The following is an 18386-nucleotide window of genomic DNA, read 5'->3' on the forward strand; positions in this document are numbered from 1 at the left end:
AATGCTGATCTTATGACAGTTTTATAGAATTTTCCTTTCAGACTTATCTTAAACTACCTTAATCCCTCCAGCATTAATGGGAATAAATAAGGACGAAGCAATGAAACCATATGCAATTCTACTTTTACTTAATTTTATTATTAGCAAATGGACGATTAGTTGTATAAACACAAAAAAAACTACGAGAATAAAATTTTGGTAGTACATTTCCAAAAGTTTATATAGGCCAGACAGGTAGATATTTCGAAAAACGTATATCTGAACATAGACCAAGTTTTTTCTAGAAAAAAAAGTAATTATAAAGAAAAATAGTAAAAAAGTAACTTTAGTTGAATTTTGGAAAATGTAAGATGGCATAAAAATGTAAAGATCTAAAAAAATCAAAGATGGCGTTTTATCAAAGTACGTCACGTAAAACTTTACGTGTCGAAAGTCACGTAAAATGTCATGTCTCACATCAAATGTCACGTTTTATGTCAAACCGTCACGTAAAATATAAGATCACGTATTATTATAAATGTCATGTTTTATATCAAATGTCACGTAATATATAACATTTTACGTAAATCGAAACATTTGATACGAGACGTGATGTCCCGTATCACATAATATGTGACGTCCTTTTGCCATGGCACAATCTTTGATTTTTTTATTGATTTCGAAATAGTGTTCTAGAATTATTTTTTTCTTTATTTTTAGTGCAAGAAATAACTAAAATAATCAATAACCGAAATATAACTATTTGCATTAATGACCAAAAAGTGAGATATTGTTGATACAACTTTGTGTATTTTTTAAATTGAAGAGATAAAGTGGTGGAAGAGGGATAGTGACATTTGTTTGAAAATATGACTTTCAAAGTGAATTGTATTCACGTAACTCTCATATATGCAATAGTTTGAAAACGACTCAATAGATGGCTCTATAAAATATCTCAAAATGTAAACGAAATCCCTTCTTTCACGTACCTCTTCAGTATTATTTGACACTTGTAATCATATTTTTTACGTACTGAAATTAGAATCATATCTTTGGTGCAATAATTTTATTCCTATTTTGGTTTATCATAAAATAAATTGTACATATTTTATATACTGTTAACAATCATAGTGTAGCTATAGTCTGGTAGTGTCTACTTTTGTGTAAGGAAGTAAAATTAACTCGAAAAGGAATAGCTGTAGTAATCCGAGAGTTTCTGTTAATAATACAATCAAGCTATAAACCTAAACGGTTTCGATTAGATTTATAAAATATCGTTTTTAAGGTCGAAACATGATATTAAACTTATAAGTTAATTTAGGTCGTTTTCAGTGGCACTCGAAACGTCAGTACAAATAAGTTTTTTTTAATTTGAATTACCTGAGGGATTTTTTAAGCCTGTCGACAGCCCATCCAAAAATTCACGTCCTGTAGAAGTCACAAAAGCATCCACCCAAACTTTTGATTTTGTATGGCCAAGCATTTATTAATGTTTCGTCCAAGTTGTAAATTGTTCTATTTTCAGCTCTATATTGTCTTATCTTTTGCAGATAATCTCTTCGCCCTAGCACAATTTCATTTCTATCGAGTAGCAAACTGTTTCTTCCTGGTGTTTGAAATTTAAACTTTAATTTTCGTAAGAGTTTGTGAAACGTGGTTCTCTTAAAATTTGATAATTAATTATCATTATTTACATCTCTTAGGACTTTGTCAATTGTAGGAACTTCATTACGGAAGAGATATTGATGAACCTTTCTTCTTATAGCTGACTTATCAAAATCATCTACAGCATCTATTGATTTTGAACGACTTTGATTTGTTTTAGGTGCAGATAATGTATACTTTTATACTCTTTAATGACATTGAAGACACTTTTCGAACAAACTTCAACTTGATCTACAACCTTTACTTTTTATTACCTATTTTTTTATATTGTCCTCTGCTTTTGACGTGGAAGGGCGATCCAGGCATGAATAATATTCAAGGTCTTGGCGGCCACTTTGAAAACGCTTGAAACGCTCAAAATTTACATTAATATATACATCCTGGAGATTAGGTAAGACGTGTAGAATTTTGTGAATGGACTTGAATGAAATGCCAAGATCAAGATTTTATAAAAAAAATTATTTGGTGTGATGAATCGAAGTTTACAAAAAATGGTAAGTTTAACCGCCATAACAATCGCTTCTGGAGTGACGAAAATAATAGCTGATAGTCGCTCTCATGTTTTATATGACGAAAATTTAAACGGAGAACGTTACTGCAACATTTTACGGCAAGTAATTGTACCAACACTGCACGCTTTACATAATAATAAGGCTTGGTTTTAACAAGGTGGAGCACCGGCTCACAATATTCGAGGAGTCGGCACATTGCTTGATGAAATATTTAGCGATAGACGGATAGCTAAAAAAGATCTGTTTCTCTGGTCACCAAGATCCCGTTGTCACCGTTAGATTACTATATTTGGCGATATGTTAAAAATAAGGTGTTCTCTGAACCTGTCACTACTGAGGAAACTATAACAAATAAAGTCCTTCAATTCATAAATGATTGGATGTTGATGGGTAACATTTTGAACATTTATTACATTAATAAGCCTATTTTCTTTGATAGCATCTGTTTAATTGTTCAATGTTTAACTTACAATATGAAAGTTGTAAATTAACACAACATAGTCTACGAAAAAAAAATTTTTGTGACGAAAATGTAGAAAGTCAATTTATTTGAAAACTGCAAGAGATATGTATAGGGAATACTAATACAGATCGATAGAGAAAAACATATTTTTCTAAAATAATGAATCACATACAGGGTGTCCCATTAAAAAAAAGGAATTAGGCAAAAATTTAGGATGCCTGTTTTATGCCAATTTTGACAGTATAATGAAAAAGGCAACTTTACACTGTAAACGATAAGCCTGTATCTGGCTAATAAGTTCCTAAGAAATTAAAACTTTTATTCAAATTACATTAGAAAATTTTGAACTTTATATACATGGTAGAAAAGTGTAATTTTCATACAAAAACCATTATCACTCAAAAACAGTTCACAATAGGTATAGGAAAGTATTAACAAAAAACGTTCAGAACAACGTGAATATTTCTAAAATTCAAAAATATACAGGGTGTCCTATTAAAAACAAACGAAGTTATAAGCAACTTTCGGTATAACAGGAAGTAACAAACAGATTTCAAAAGCCCTTCATCGCAATTTTCATGATTCAGTTACCTGTAGTTCTCGAGATCTTTCTAATTGGCCGTTTATCTGCCACATCCCGTATACCCACGTTGATTTTTTTCCTCATGCCGTTATTTACTGCAGGACGTAATGTCTCAGTTGTAACACTATCAATAATAAGCACATGAAACCTGGTTTTGTATATTTAACAGAAAACACTAAAGGATCGATATTGGGCAATATTTTATGTTAATTTTACTTCTTACAGATATATAATCAGTAGAGGAAATGCAATCTATCCATCTTAAGAGCTTATTAGAGTTTAAAGACTTAATCTTGCTTAAATATCTTCCAAAGTATTCTGACTATTTAGGTAATCGGTTATCCTCAAAAAACTAATAAACCCAGCAAACATTTTTAATCAATTTTGGGACAAACTGGACAAATCATTTTCTGTGCTAGCAAGAAAGTGAAATAATATATTATTAAATTGGTATCTTATTGTATTTATTTAATTGTTTGCAATTAAAAGTCTTTACAGTATGAATTTTTGATACTATCTTAGTGAAAATTATGTTTTTGAAGATAACAGATGTATCTACCACGTGTGTTCTGATTCCATATGTAATATTTTACAGGGTTGTGTTTTCAAACTTAATTTTTTTAGTTACAAAGTGTACATATCTCATGATGCACACAATAAGACTCATTGTGTGGTCCAATGGCTACTTATTTGAGACAATTACTTTAATATTCCCTAAATATACTCATTTGAAGAACTTTTAGAATATTAGTGTCTATATGTAGTTTTTTTTAAGTATTTTTAATTACCGGAGATAGTAAATATGTTATATTAATTCTCAATTAATATCCTTCACAGCGTACTGTCTCAAATAATAGCCATTTACAGACGGGTTTCTCAGTAAAGCGGTGCATTTTTGGCGGCCGTAAATTGGCGGTGAATGACAACGTAAGTATTTCATACAAGAGTTGTCTTTTAGTTTTGCATATAACCCTAAAGACAAAAAATATTTATTGTTTTTCAAAAATATCCCACCAAGATCTATACACTTTTGCATTTTGTTTAAACCAATTGGTAAAACATTTATTCCAGTCTTCAGTTGACGCCTACAAAATCGCTGTTTTAAAGGCATCGATGGCTTCTACTGGCGACGAATCGCTGCCGATGCATTGAATTCTTGATCTTTAAGAACGTGAAAAAGTCTTTGGGACTTAAATCGGGGCTATACGGTGGATGGTTTAACAATTCGATGTTTTCGTTGACATTCGCATTGTCCTGATGTAGGATGATTCGCCATTGTGTTTTGCTTTGTTGGAGTTTCGCGATAACTTCTGGTAAACAAACGGTTATATATCAATCAGAAGTAACCGTTCTTCGATCTTCTAAAGCAATTGTTGCCATATGACCAGATTTTGACACAAAAGTTGCGACCATTTTTCTTCTACCTGGGACGAATCCGCATTGTTCTGGGGAAATTTGTGGTAAGAGAATTGATTTTAGTCTTTCAAATCACCTATCGTTCCTTTCAAATGGTCATCTATTTTAGTTCATAATTGCTTCTTTTTTAGGAATGTTAGAGATAGTTTCATGTATCAGGTGTTATGTTTCTTCTATTGTATCTTCTGCCGCTTCGGATGTTGGCATATATACCTATATAATATGCATTTTGGCTGGTTTAGCGTTTAGAATTATTTTGATTATTCGATCATTTACTGAAATGTATTAATGTACATATACTGTAAATATCCCTGTAAACAAGGGACTCCGGCAGGGGTGTTGCATATCCCCCACATTGTTTAAAATCTACGTGGCGAAAGCACTGTATCAGTGGAAAAGAAAGTGCAGAGGAATGGGCATTGACCTGGGAGAAACTTGCCTATATACCCTACAGTTTGCAGACGATCAAGTCCTTATAGCCAACGATAAAGAAGACCTGACATATATGGCCAGAAAACTACAGGAAGAATACAAGAAGTGGGGTTTAGAACTCAATACACAAAAAACAAAATATCTCCCAATAGGCGCAGAACTATCCAACATTCAGATGGACACAACCGAAATTGCATTCTGCACTGAATATACCTACCTAGGAATTGATTTCGACACCACAGGCACAGACAATAGGGAAATTAGAAAACAAATAACCCAGGCCCGTAGAACAATTGGATGCCTTAACGGAGTTCTTTGGAGCTCAGAAATTGGTAAAAGACGAAAATACAATATATATGAATCTCTCATAAAAACCAGCTTAACCTATGGTACAGAGACATGGAGACTAACAGAAAGCAATAAAAGAAAACTCGAAGCAACAGAAATGGATGTATTTAGACGATCACTTCGAATATCTAGAGCAGACAGAATTAGAAACGATGAAATAAGAAATCGGATGGGGGTAGATGGATCACTGGCAACAGACATAGAAAGGAAACAACTTATATGGTATGGCCATGTTCAAAGAATGCCAGAAACAAGACTACCAAAAATCGCCATGAAATGGATACCACCAAATCGTAAGAAACGAGGAAGACCAAAAAGAACATGGAAGGAGGGAATAACAAAGGCAATGAGCTCCCGAGACTTGACCGAAGAACAATGGAATGATAGAAATTCGTGGAAATTAGGCATCGGACAACGACGCAAGACGTTTTGAAACCGATATATATATATATATATATATATATATATATATATATATATATATATATATATATATATATATATATATATATATATATATATATTAATGTACATATTTTGCCCAACGTTTTTGAATTAATATTGCTACGCCTTTTTGTCCTGATTTGTTAGCTCTTGACATGAAAATTTTGTAGTGAGTGACCTCCCAATGTGCTTATCCTTCCCAGTGTGTCTCAGATATCCCACAGATATCTACCTTCTTCTTGATCAGTTCATTTTCTAATATATACAATTTACCTGGCTGCTAACCTAACCTAACCTAACCTAGCCTAACCTAACCTAACGTAACCTAAACATTCCATGTTGCGATGCGGTGTTTTGTACGTAATGTTAAGTTTGGTCTTCCAGTGTCCCATTTCGCAGATATTGCCTGGTCGTTCACAATCATCTGCCCGGTCGCCCATTTCACACCATTCGACCCGGAATCGATAATGCGCCGGTTGCTAGCTGGATTACAGAGCACAGAATTTTCTTGCTTAGTCGTAATTTCATTACGCTCTCTGGGAAGATAATCAGGTGGTTTCCCGTTGCCTGCCTGATCACAGTCTCATAGCTGGTTGAACTAAAATGTAGTTGTCGCCTATGAGTAATTTCCCACACAGCGCATTGGCGTTTATTTTCCGGTGCATAGGAGTACTATTTTTTGTTCCAATGTTTTTCGGCACCAAGTGACGCGAACCGCTTTTTGATCTTCTGTGAGCAAATGATTGATCTCACGGGAAACCAACTTTGTAACTCCCAGTTCTTTTGGATCGAGGTGTTTGAAATGCCCAAAGATGCCTCTATCTCCCGGTATGTTACAATGCGGTCACCCTTAATTAGCTGACGAACCGCATCAACGTTTTGTTGTGTGACTGCTGTTTTGGGTGGACCTTGCCTGGATTCGTCGCTGACACTGGAGCGGCCACGTTGAAATTCGCAATACCAGCGGGAAATAGTTGATTGGTGTCATGCTTCATTCCCAAACATAGAAACCATTTCAGCGAGACATTACTGTTTGGATAATCCTCTCCGAAAATTGTAAAAAAATATTGCTCGAAAATGTTCTCGGCTAAGATCCATTTTTCGACTGACTTGCTAATTTCAAAACTTCACTGTATCTACACGACTTGTTGTATGGCAATGAAACTCTCGATTTATGTCAACAAAAGATTTAGGTTACATTTGTGTCTGAAGGTTTTACTGGTGGTGCTCTCTAAGCAGCTATATGCAAAACTAAAAAGAAAACTTCGCACATAAAGCAGTTAGTTGGTTTTAAAAAATTTCAAGATTCAGTTACGGTAGACACTTTTACATTATGCTTTAAAAACTATTAATAGACTTACAAAATTAAAATTAAAACAAAATTTATGAATATAAATGTTATGCATGGACAACATTGCGTAATGACTCATCTGTAATTTAATTTTCATATATTTAACTTTATTTTAAATGAATAATTTCAACTTCTGATAAATCTTCATCCTCCTCCTTCAAAGATCGTCCATTTTAAACGCTATTTGGTGCTTTAATATAACATCTGTGATCATCTGTAGGAGGCTGTCTTTATACGCTGCTTCATCACTGATATATTACGGCCGCTTCATAGCAGCACCGCTGATCTAGAAAACCTCAACTTTGGCAACCAATTCTTTACATACAAATAGACTCAGAGAGAATTTATTCTTTTGATTTTTCATCAAACGGTATAATAAAATCTTTATTTTATTGCATAGTCGAGGTGGACAAATATGAATGAATATGAGTCATTATGTTAAAAAAAAAGGACTGGTTAAAATTTTAGTCCTCGAATAGACAAGGGTGCATCTGTTTTAAAGTGGATGTGAAAGGTGTCATTCTGATTTTTACAAAAAAAGTTGTGTAATTACTTCAGTAATAATAATTGACTAATCATCCCTCTCAAATAATTCGGGAATATTAATAAAAAAATTAAAATATTTAAAAATTACCAAAAACATCGTTTTTTTTTCTTCTACGTTTCTTACTTATAACTTTAAAACGATTTATTTTGGAGCAAAGTCGTAATAAAATAAAATAGCGATAACTGAATTTCTTAGAGAAGATACGACTGGTTAAAAATGTTTTTATTTATTACCCTTGCTGCAAAATAGTAATAAATACAAATAAGGGGGGGGAACAAGCCTGTTCTTATTCAATCTTCATAATTCGCCTAGAAAATCTTTATAGTATAACAAAACAGTCCACTAAATTTTATTAAAATTGATTCAATAGATTTCGCATAATTATGCAATCTATTTTTGTTTTAATTGAAATTCTTTAGAATCTTGCACAACAAAAACTAAACTATGTAGATGTTTGCCAATTTTTTACATATAAAATAACACTTCACCTATCCAATACACTTTATTAGTGTAAATTAATTTCAGAAAACGGTGTTGGAAAAGACTCTAAAAGACCAGGACTGCTACAGTGAGTTTGATGTTGTACTTTTACGACAATGAATTTGTTAAAATATTCTCAACCTCAGTGAATCGACTATACGAGCAATGTATAAATTCGTATCCGCTCGATAGCCTTAACGGGCTGGCGGACTCACGTCATTCTGATTAGTTTAGTGTGTTGGGGTTGTAGCCACACTCCTACGAAGGCGTAAGTTAAACAAGTTAAGCAATACAAGACTTTACTTTGATATCATTAACTACATTTGTTCCACCTCGACTGTCTGAAATGCTTTACACTTTATACAAAGAAAACCTCGAATATGAATTCCCGTCCTGTTAATTGTAAACGAACTGATTTCAGTAAAACTAATAATACTTTGCCTTAATTTAACTTACTACTATTGAGTACAGAAAACGCTAATTGTGGTGAGGTTTCTCAGCGTGGGCTTTAAGAAGACTCATTTTAACGGGATGGGGTTAAGGGCGTAGACGCAAAATGTCGCTTGTCAAAATGTTCAGTGAGTTTTAAATGTATTCCTTTTTTTGAATCCTGAGATCATGAAACAAAGAATAAAGGTATGATATTCCCGAGCGCGAAATTGGGATGAGTTACAGATGAAAATAATTGATCATTAATTATCTGTAATAAAATCGACAAAACAAATGAAACACAAGGTTTTAAGTTACAATTTTCTTTAATTTTCTCTGATTTCCTATATCTTCTTTAAGGGTTAAGTTTAATTTCTTAATTATAAAATACATTTGAGAGCGAAAAAGATTGTGTAAGTATATGTTTCATAATCCTCTTCGACTCTCTTTTGAAAAGCCTTTCCTGCCTTTAAAGTTGATTTATGAATAAACTTTTCGGTTGTGGCAGATAAAGAAAAGGAACAGCATCACTCTTCAGCTTGGGTCCTTTCTTTGATTTATATTACAGCAATTCCTGCTGCAAATTTCTTGTAAAACCTTTCGGCTTAAAGTGTTTGGAACAAATCCTTGAGGTTTTAGTGTTAAATTTGTCTTCACGACAACAAGCAATGACCCACAGTTTTTCCAATACCGAGTCCTTAAGAAAAATCGGCATCACTTGTCTGATTATCACTTAAACATCCAGCTACTGCACAACGCATTTTATGTTTAGCTTATAAATTACTCTTAGCGAAAGACCATAAATAATACAGGAGGGGTATGAGTATAATTAAATATTAAGTACTGACTCAATAATTATTCTTAACACAAAAATATTGTCCATATAAAGTAGGTATACCTACAAAGCCTCTATCACTTATAAAATCGCATAAAGAGAATATTCCTAATAATAATTGTTTCACACTAAAAAGCGTACAAATCAACTTAAATCTTACATAAAACCTACAATAAGCGTACCAAAAAAGCCAAAAGCTAAAAAATTGATCAAATTCCCCTTACAACAAGATATACAGTATACTCCCTCGATAACGAACACGGTTATTACGAGGTTTCGCTTATAACGAGGTACATTAGATGTAATGTGAAATTTCTATTGAACTATAACCCTCTATAGCGAGGCAAATTTGGTTATAACGAGAGAAAATAAGATCGAAAAACGTGTTTTTTACGTTTTTGGCCCGGCCGTGGCTATAAATAAATATCCTCTTTAACTGCCGCCCGCAATAAACTTCTTCGGAAATTTCCAATTTATGATTCTTAAGTGTCAGTGTAGGGGGTTGACCATTCGCACCTAATAATAAGAAGGTTCTAATAGACAAGATGTGGAAAGTGCTTTAAACGTTGTAAGAAACTTTATCCAAAGACAAAACGCAAATGAAGAAGCATACAACTGTTTCACATCTTTAGAAAATATGATAGATAGAATATTGGACAATTTAAAACAGTCACAAATGACAGACTTCATCCAATTGCAGAAGCAATAGTTTATGTTATCCTTGAAAATACGCTTTATACAGATTTACAGAATACAAATTCTTTTGTTTTAACGTATATTAAATTTTTAGCATCTTATATTGCTCCAAATGCACAGTATTATTGTTGTTTGATATAAGGAGATCGGCTTATCACGAGGTAATTAATCTGCCATTTCAGTGCTCGTTATAGAGGGAGTCTACTGTATTACAATGACGGCCACTCTCATTGTGACGTCAAGAGTAGGGGATCTGCTGACAATGGCCTGCGCAATATCATACCTGTTATTCTTTGTATTATGTCCTGAGATAACGAATAAGTGCATTTGAACATGAAACATGAACATGTATTTGAACATGAGAACTGAAAACTTCTATAATGTTTATTTTAATAAGTTATAGGACTGAAAAGAAAGATAAAATGTAGTGTGACTTTTAATTTTTAATATCTCATTCAAAAGAAAACTTTGGTTATTCTAAAGGACTTTCGGCCCTCGGTAATAATGCAATCTTTCATTCTGCGTTTAAATTTTACAAAAGTACTTATTAGTTTTCTGAGGATTCGAAAAAGTGAATACATTTAAAACGCATTGACCATTTTGACAGGCAACATTTTGCGCATATGCCCTTAAGAAATGGTGACAATTAAACAGTGGCGGGCGCAAGTCTCAGTGGACATCATTTTAAGCTAAGCTACAGATGGTACAATAGTACAAAGATGATACAGTAATGAAATTATATAAAAAAAGTTTTAAAAGAAGATAACTTTGAAAAACTATATATAGTCCTTGAAATTTCTCCCACTTCGAGAAAAAAAATCAAAGTAGGTGACAATATTACACTTTAGTGTGAAATAACCCTATTATTTACCATACATCTTATGAATCTGTACTCAACGGATAAGTTCATCAACTCACATGTTGCTTGTGATGTTTTATTTTTAATCCACTTTACTTTTTAAGTACTTGAAATAATTTTAAACACGAATCCAGAACTTTTGATATTTGGTTTATTTTTTTAATGAAGGAATGCCCAGCTTCCGATCGTTCCGCCGTTGGGGAGTTAGTGACTTAAAGACTAAATTGTCGTTCGGTGAACCTCATCGTAATTATCGTTTGCAATATGTACTTAAGCCAATAAATAAATGAACTGAGGTTATTAACACCATCAAAAAAAGAAAATGGTAATATTTAGGATATACGAAAAATAAAAATATGATCTATTGTTACTAATAATAGAAGGATATTTGTTTTTACATTATGTTATATAACCATTGTATGCCATTTTGATATTTTCAAAATTATAATAGTGGTATACATTGTATGTATAAACACCGCCTCCACCCCCGACTATTCACTGAACTATACAACTAATAATACATTTTTAGGTAACTGATCTAAGGTAGCTGTTCATTCTTCAATGTTTCAATTATACAATCGTTCAAAATGGCTTACGGAAGCCATTTCGCAAAATTATTTTAATTAGGATCATATGGCAACTAATAATTCATTTGATGAGTCTTGTTTCACTCGGTATGTTACTAGATTTGTTTGCCATTCTGTTCTGTTCTTTCAAAGTGGTGATTATTGCGGCAATATAAAAAAAAAGCATGCAATATCAGTAATAATTTAGTTGTCTTAAGCTTTTATGCAAAAAATTGAGCAAGTAAATTTATCCTTCTTGTTGTACATAGTCTGACAAAATTTATTTGTGCATTTATTGACATCTGTCAAAAAGATAACTTTTAAAGAAAATTTTTTTAATGACAATATATATACATATATAATATGTGTCATTCAATATGTTCAGATTTACTTGGGATTCTGTCGCAGTGGCACAAATACTTTATATTAAACTGTCATGGCGTTACATAAGTAAGGAAAATATCGAAAACATATTATTTTGACAGATGTCAACATTGTATAAGAATGTGAGAAACTCATCGAGTTAGAATCTATGGAGAAGCTATGAGCATATTAACGTATGTACTAAAAACGGCGTAGGTAGGCGTGGCTAACTGTGATATCAATATGGCGGTGGGATCATGGCCGGACTCAATAATATTAAAACTACTATAAAAATATGACTAGTTATTCAGAAGATTTAATCATAATCTAAAAAAGTGCAATACATTTTTAATAAACTATGATTTATTTATCCCGCGGTAAACACTAAAAACACGATATATTATACATAAAGATAAATTAATACAGTCAAATACTATTAATTTATTCTCTGAAGTACGGGCCATTACTTTGTTTACATATTTGTATACTAACCTGTAGAACGTTATTCCTGAAGATTTTTTATTAACATTGCTTCTGCCACTGCAACTACGTTGAGAACAAGAAACTATTATTATGCACTATCACAATATATTATTACAGTTTCTATAAAAGTATTATAAAACTAAAAATATTCGAAAAACAACAAACGTAAATAAACATATACGATCTGTCAAAAGTGGCAAAAGAATATGGCCGAAGTGAGGTCGTTTTTAGTCACGTGATGCCCTCTCCATAGATTCTAACTCAATGGAGAAACTGGAAGAATAAATTGACCTGCTCGAGCGTTTTCCGTAAAACCTTAAAACTGACAAACTATTAGGGGTAGTCCAAAGTTTTGTTTCTTCTGTCGCCATGTTAAAACGGTGCGACAAAATCGAACAAATATATAGAAACATACTGAGAGACACTGTTTAAAATATTCTACAAAATGTCACCCATCGGCCATGTTGAATGATTAGGTCACTAAAATATAATTGAAGTGCCTTAGTTCAGTTAACCAAAAATTATTTTTATTGTTTAAATATAGTTGTGGAAGGGGACGTGTAGTTTGTACAAAAGAGATTCTCAAAGAGTTCTTGGAACTCTTCCTCGATAAAATATTATTATGTTTTACTGAAAAAATCTATAAATCTTTGAAATAATTTACAGAGAAATCTCTATACGAAAAGATTTGCTGCTGCTTCTTTATTTTGTGATATTACTGTAATTTATTAGTTGATAGCAATCAGAAAATTTATAAAAAGTGTACTTAGGTATGTTTACAAAATGTTATTTCTGTGTGATGCTATATTTTAGTTTTTTCTATATTATTACTAACTTCGAAAGCAGGACTTCAGTTGACATTCTAAAATTTTAAATGAAAAGTGACTGTGACAATAATATTAGGAAAATATATTCTACCTTACAACAAAATTGTTTTATTTGTTTATTATTAATGATTATTCGTATTGTGTATGTGTACAAAGAAGTAAGAGATAAAGTACAAAAAACAAATAGACTGGCAGAATGCCTTAATAATACTAGATATATGGCAAAACAGACACATTAACACTGAGATGAAGTCAAGAATAATTTATAAAGCCAATGTAAGGCCAAAAATGACACACCTCAGAAACCAGACCCGACGGAGCCACAACACAGAGGCTACAGGAAACAGCGGAGATAAGAGTACTAAGAATTACAGAAAATATGCTGAGAGATCGAAAGAGAAGTGAAGATATTAGAAGAAAATATAACGTACAGTGTATCAACGAATTGACACTAAATGTAAAAAAAGAATGGAATAACCACGTAGCACAATTGGGGAGACCTGTGTCGTCAAAATAGTAAGATATAAGTCACCATTCGGCAGAAGTATCGGACAACCGCGCAAAAAATTGCTTATAGAGAGGAATATACGACGAATTGCTTATAAAGAGGAATATACGACGAATTGCTTATAAAGAGGAAGAAGAAGTGTATATACTATATCTATATATATATATATATATATATATATATATATATATATATGTATATATATATATATATATATATATATATATATATATATATATATAGTATATATATATATATAGATATAGTATATGTATATATATATATACTGCAGGGCGTAGCAACGAACTATTTAAATCATGTTTTACTTAATAATTAATACATCTGATAAAAACTTGTCTCTACCTAAAGTTTTCTTTTATTTCGTCTGCCATATATGCAACCATCATATCACTTGCCTGTATTTGTGTTTGCCTAGTTTAGAGACAATAAATAATAAGTTTAATATTGGAGAATACTGGATGTAAACGGCTGTATTAATACAAGAGCTATGCAAATATGCGCATATGCGGATGATGTTGCCATAATAAGCCGCAACAAAAGGGTATTGAGCGAAAAAGTCATAGAACTGAAACGAGAAGCTGCTACGTTTGGTCTATATATAAATGAAAGCAAAACAAAATATATGGAGTGCACAAAATCGAATGAACATGAGAATCTGAAGGTAGACAACCATACCTACAAATATGCCTCCACTTTTCCTTACCTAGGCTCAATAATAAATGACAACAACAACATCAGTCAAGAAATACAAGCACGGATTCTTAGCGGTAATAAGTGCTTTTATGCATACAAAGACTTAATGAAAAGTAAGTTACTGAATCGTGAGTCTAAGCTGAGAATCTACAAAACAGTAATTAGACCAGTGGTCACATATGGATGTGAAACGTGGACCCTCTCAACCACTGATGAAAATCAATTGAGAATATTTGAGCGCAAAATACTAAGGAAGATATTTGGACCAACCCAATGCAGCGATAGTTCGTGGAGAATTAAAATGAACCACGAGCTGGATGAACTAATGCAGAGCGCAGATATTGTCAGATTTGTAAAATCACAAAGACTAAACTGGCTTGGTCACCTAGAAAGAATGCCAGATAATCGAGCTGTAAAAGTAGTCCAAAGATGGAAGCCCCAAGGAAACAGAACAAGAGGAAGGCCCTGTAAAAGATGGATAGACGACGTAGAGAGGGATCTTAAAACCATGAATATCAGGCAGTGGCGAAGGAAACTATCCGACAGGGCAGAATGGAAGAATATTGTTAAGCAGGCCAAGACTCACAAAGGGTTGTAGCGCCATTAGAAGAAGAAGAAGAAGATTATTGGAAAATCAACTATTTCCTAACTGAATTTTTGTGTGAACTACAAAAGCAAGATTTGCAGCTTACCATTTGATAGTTTAAAGATAAAACATACAAATTTGATGAAAACACTATAGTCTAAGATACCACTGCAGGATTACTACTTAGTTAATCAAACTCATATTTGTACATACATTTAAAATTAGAATACGTTGATAATAAGTTTGATAAGCCAAAAAGTGGCCAAAAATAATATTTTACCTAATTAAGGTAGACTTTACACTACATGATTTTATCATATGATAATATCATATGAGATTTGTTATGATTCCTCGTTTCTATGATGTTTTAAAAAATCGTGTTTACACTGCATGATAAGTTATGACTTATGATATGAGTGACAATGAGTGAGGTTTTATTGATTTTTCTTTTTGTTTATGATCATAGAGATATTAGGCAAGTATAGGTATCAACTATTAGATTTTTAAACTATTATAGTGGAAAATAAATCTTTGATGGCATTGGCTTTCCGACTTTTAATAATAATACCAAAGAATATAGAGCGTCTATATTCTTTGATCAAAGAATACAAGCCGGCAGCCGGCAACAACTTCGTATAGCGTACAGCAGTAAGAAGAAAAAGATCAGACGTCTTTGGGCTTGCAGGTGGCTCTTATATACTAAATTAAAATACCTACCAAAGAATATATACGCTATAGAAGCGTCTATATTCTTTGTTTCTACTAAACAAGTATCATATTATACTAAATTAAAAATAATTAATGAAGAAACTAAACTAAAATTATGACTATAAGAAGACTATAAAACACTAAACTAAGAATAAAATAAACTAAATAGGTAAATAATAAAAGAAAAACACGACATAATAGCACACATTAGACAATAGGTTCAATATCAATGCAACAAACAAAAAAAAAATAAATAAAGGATGCTGTCTCTCGGTAAGTGAATGTCGCCGAATTGACATAAGAATAAGGCACGATATTTAAATATGTTGGTATTACCGGTATTATTATCGAAAATCGTATGATTTTATCACGCGGAATAGGTACCGTGTGATGAAGCTATGATGAGCCGCATGACAGTGCTTATGACAAATCACACAGTGTAAACATGGAAATTTGACTTTATGACCAAATCATATGACAAATCACATGATAAATCATGTAGTGTAAAGTCTACATAATACATCTGATAAAAACTTGTCAATTATATTCTACCTCAAGTTTTTATTTTATTTCGACTGCCATATATGCAACCATTAAATCACTTGCTTGTATTTGTGTTTGCTAGTTTAGAGGCAATTAATTTCTCTATGGGATGAGGACCTAATTTTTTTTGACAATTTTATTTCGTTCATTTATTTTTTAAATAAAACACAGCGCTCATGATGTATATGTATGCTTTTTATATAAAATTAAGGCTGATTTTTTTAATATAAGATTGCCTGAGAAAAAATGGTTGAAAATTAGGGTTACCAGTTGTTAAAAATGCGAGGTATCATAGATAAAATAAAAGATAGCTAGCGCGCAACATTACTGGTTTGAAGTGTCAGTTGTGTGAGTTTTTAAAGCATGCGTCGATAGATATATAATAATATATATAATAATATACATATTACCACTTATATATATATATATATATATATATATATATATATATATATATATATATATATATATATATATATATATATATATATATATACATGCACCCAGTGTCGTTGCACTATAACTCTATTTTACTTTATCTTTTATACCTCGCGTTTTTAACAGCTGAAAACCCTAATTTGCGACCATTTTTTCTCAGGCCACCTTATATCATCATATTAAGAAAAATATCTTTAATTTGATATAAAAGACATGCATATACGTCATGAACAGCGTATTTTATTTAAAAAATAAATGAACGAAATGAAATATTTGTCAACCATTCTTTGAATTAAAAATATTTGCGGTCATTTTTGACAGCCAATGTATTCTCCTAATTTTAAATGTATGTTCTACATCCTAAGCACGCACTTGTTGGTTCAAAATGGAACTGCTCTTTAGTATTAGCAACCATTATATCATACTCATTGTGAGTATATTTATTCTCTGTTGCTGCCATCTGTCATTGTACTGTTTGTAGGCACTAAGATACCTTGTCATACGCATATGCCAGCACAAGATGTCTGTTGTTACCGAGTCTAGTCATCAGTCGTTCCCTGCTATTATATAATTTTTCAAACATTCTTATTGCATCATCCATACGATCGGCTATAATGAAGATGTCATCTCATCATCATCCAGCCTTTATTTATCACGTCCACTGCTGGCCATAGGCCTCCCTTACACTCCTCCATTCTTTTCAGATATGCCTTCTTACAAGTATGTTCTAAAAGCGTCGTGAATAGCTTTGGAGATACAGTGACTCCTTGCTAATCATAGTCTTACGCTAGCTTTGGCATTTTGGTAGATATATTTGATTATGAGAGTGTAGCGATGGTCTATTCGGCATTCTGTCAATGCTTTTAACATTTTCTGGTAGCTATGGTATCGAATGCTTTCTCGTAGTCACTAGTAAGTGGTCGTTAGTGCTCTATCCCGATCTAAATCCAGCTTGTTCTCTAGTCTGATAGACGTCTAATTTAGCGACTAGTCTTTTTTTGATAATTTTTGTAAAAAGTTTATATATGTGTGAAAGCAAACTGATAGGACGGTAGTTTTTTTTAGATCGGTTATGTCTCCTTGCTTGTGTAATAAAATAATTACTGCACTGTTCCATTGAGGAGTTTTTTTTCTTTGGTAGATGCATTCGGTGAAAAGCTTGACCAAAGTCTGGATAATTTTATTTCCACCTAGTTTGATCGCTTCGATCACCACTCCGTCATCGCCAGGTGATTTATTTTTCATTTCTAAAAGTGCCGCTTTGATTTCATATGGAGTTATTTCTGGTATTAATTCTGATCTCTGGTTTGTGATTTTGGGCAGGGACTGATCTTGCCTTGACCTAACCTAACCTAATCACCTACCAATAATTTATTTATTATTTTATTTTTGACATGAAATATTAGACAATTGACAGTAAGTGACGACAACCACTTTGAAATCAACAATCCTTTTGATCTTGTGACCTAAACAAGGGTATTTAAAGTCGACCCAGGAACGCAACTCCAAATATATGTCTGAATTGCGCCAATGTAAATAAGTCAGATAAAATTAAATTACCAGAAGTTTTTTTTAAGTAACAAAAACAAAAATTGTTTAATTTATTAAAGT

Source organism: Diabrotica undecimpunctata, chromosome 3, assembly GCF_040954645.1.
Source record: "Diabrotica undecimpunctata isolate CICGRU chromosome 3, icDiaUnde3, whole genome shotgun sequence".
Lineage (NCBI taxonomy): Eukaryota > Metazoa > Arthropoda > Insecta > Coleoptera > Chrysomelidae > Diabrotica > Diabrotica undecimpunctata.